We start from the raw sequence: 2,500 nt of genomic DNA, 5'->3' as shown, positions 1-2,500 counted from the left end.
AGTATCCAGATTTTAAATCAACAGTTATAAAATATATACTATCCCGTACCTTCACAAGTAATTCTTCGATCGAGGGCAATGGAAATGCATTATCCTTAGTGACTGCATTCAACTTCCTATAATCAATACACAATCTTACCGAGCCATCCTTTTTCCCAACAGCTACAATTGGAGAAGCCCATGGGGATTCGCTCTCCCCGATTATCCCTTGTTCCCACTATTTACTAATTTCTCTTTCTATCTCTCCCTGAAAATGAGTGGGTAACTTATAAGGCCTTGGTCTGATCGGCTCCGCCTGCCCAGTTTCAATGCTAAAGGGAAATCGATCATTTTTCCCGGGTGGCTCATCTCCAATTGCATTTACATCTGAATAATTATTGACAATGTCACTAACTACAGGTTGATATTCTGACAGACATAGTTTTCGCTCTTATATGATTAAATTTGTAGTGCGTTTGTCTGTGCGGGCTGAAGTTGTGGCTCCAGCATCCCATTATTAGCAATTTCACGTAACTCTAATTCACACACACAATCACTTCCTAACACAACTCTTTCATTTGGAAAATTAACTATCGTTATATCAGCTCTGTTCCCTTTTATTTCCGACAAACCTTCTAAAATTACACGCACCCAATTGTCATGGGGTTTAACAATGGCTTTGGTTCCTTCCGGAAGAGAGCGACACAGGGTCACTGATATAGTCGTAAGTGTATGGGGAGACAACACTTCTCTTTCAAGTTCAGCTGTTACCTTACTTAAATGTGTCTCTGAGCCCGCACAAGAATTTACTCTCTCATCACTTTCTATCGGTAAAAGGTACCCTTCTGCTTTTACTGTTATTGTATCTTTTCCTCCAGAAATGAATATTTGATTATTAGAGATGAAATCAATTACTAGAATAGCCTTGATTCCTGGAATGCCCAAGGTGAGCAAGACAAAAAAATCATGTGTAAACTTCACAGATCCCCCCTAAAAGTTGACATTCGGTGTATGGTTTATTTTCTCCTGGCATATCAAGGACGAGGGATACCGCAGACTGTAAGGGGTTTGAAGAGAATCTTAATTCAATCGGCGAAACGCTGATTCCTGTGTCGATCAGCGATCAAATTGATTTATCTGGGAGGTCAATCCAAACTGATAACATTCCTAGACAGTCATTACAATATATGGGGCACAGGCCAATGACCTCAGCTGCAACGCCGCTGCTCCCTAGTGCTACCCTGCCTCCGGTGCTGCTTCTGATGTCTTGGGGGCGGTCATCGATCTCCCTCGTCTCCCCCTTCCTCTGTTTCCTTTTCCTCGGATGTTCGGCGGGGAGGGGGGGAGGTGTCTGTGTGCCACAGCTCGCCCGCCATCAGCATTTTTTGCTGGGCACTCTCGAGATAGGCCAGACAAGTGTAACAGCGGAGGGATCCTTGGGTGGGGCACAGTGGAGGGATCCTTGGGTGGGGCACAGTGGAGGGATCCTTGGGTGGGGCACAGTGGAGGGATCCTTGGGTGGGGCACAGCGGAGGGATCCTTGGGCGGGGCACAGCGGAGGGATCCTTGGGTTGGGCACTCCACTCGTCGGTGCCCCTCTCCCCCACACTGCTAGCATCTGAAGACTCTTATCTGCTGACTGCATTCTCCCCTCTCCTTCTTTGGGGGTTGGTGAGTGCTTCTCATGGCTGTCAACTTCTTGGAATCGGGCCAGTTATTATTATTATTATCATTACAATCCAGGCTACAACCCTAGTTGGAAAAGCAAGATGCTATAAGCCCAAGGGCTCCAATAGGGAAAAATTGCCCATTGAGGAAAGGAAATAAGGAAATAAACAGATGATGATAAAAAATTAACAATATATCATTTTAAAAACAGCAAAAGCATCAAAACAGATATGTCTTATATAAACTATTAACAATGTCAAAAACAGATATGTCATGTATAAACTATAAAAACTCATGTCAGCCTGGTCAACATAAAAACATTTGCTCCAACTTTGAACTTTTGAGGTTCTACTGATTTAACTACCCGATTAGGAAGATCATTCCACAACTTGGTAACAGCTGGAATAAAACTTCTAAAATACTGTGTAACATTGAGCCTCATGATGGAGAAGTCCTGGCTATTAGAATTAACTGCCTGCCTAGTATTACGACCAGGATAGAATTGTCCAGGGAGATCTGAATGTAAAGGATGGTCAGAGTTATGAAAAATCTTATGCAACATGCACAATGAACTAATTGAACGACAGTGACAAAGGTTAATATCTAGATCATGAATAAGAAATTTAATAGACCGTAAGTTTCTGTCCAACAAATTAAGATGAGAATCAGCAGTTGAACACCAGATAGGAGAACAATACTTAAAACAAGGTAGAATGAAAGAATTAAAACACTTCTTCAGAATAGATTGATCACTGAAAATCTTGTACAATAAGCCAATTTTTTGTGCAATTGGAGAAGACACAGACCTAATGCGTTTCTCAAAAGTAAATTTGCTGTCGAGAATCACACCTAA

The 2,500-nt window shown here is 42.2% G+C and overlaps 1 long non-coding RNA gene across 1 annotated transcript in view; it reads left to right on the top strand.

Moving 5' to 3' along the window:
- LOC137646017 (uncharacterized) overlaps positions 1-2,500 on the top strand; it is a 477,241-nt gene that overhangs the window by 259,741 nt on the left and 215,000 nt on the right. The gene's annotated exons all lie outside the window — the stretch shown is intronic.

The sequence above is a fragment of the Palaemon carinicauda genome, chromosome 8 (genome assembly GCF_036898095.1).
Source record: "Palaemon carinicauda isolate YSFRI2023 chromosome 8, ASM3689809v2, whole genome shotgun sequence".
Classification (NCBI taxonomy): domain Eukaryota; kingdom Metazoa; phylum Arthropoda; class Malacostraca; order Decapoda; family Palaemonidae; genus Palaemon; species Palaemon carinicauda.
Note: the sequence above shows the minus strand (reverse complement) of the source record. Positions and strands in the feature narration are given on the sequence as shown.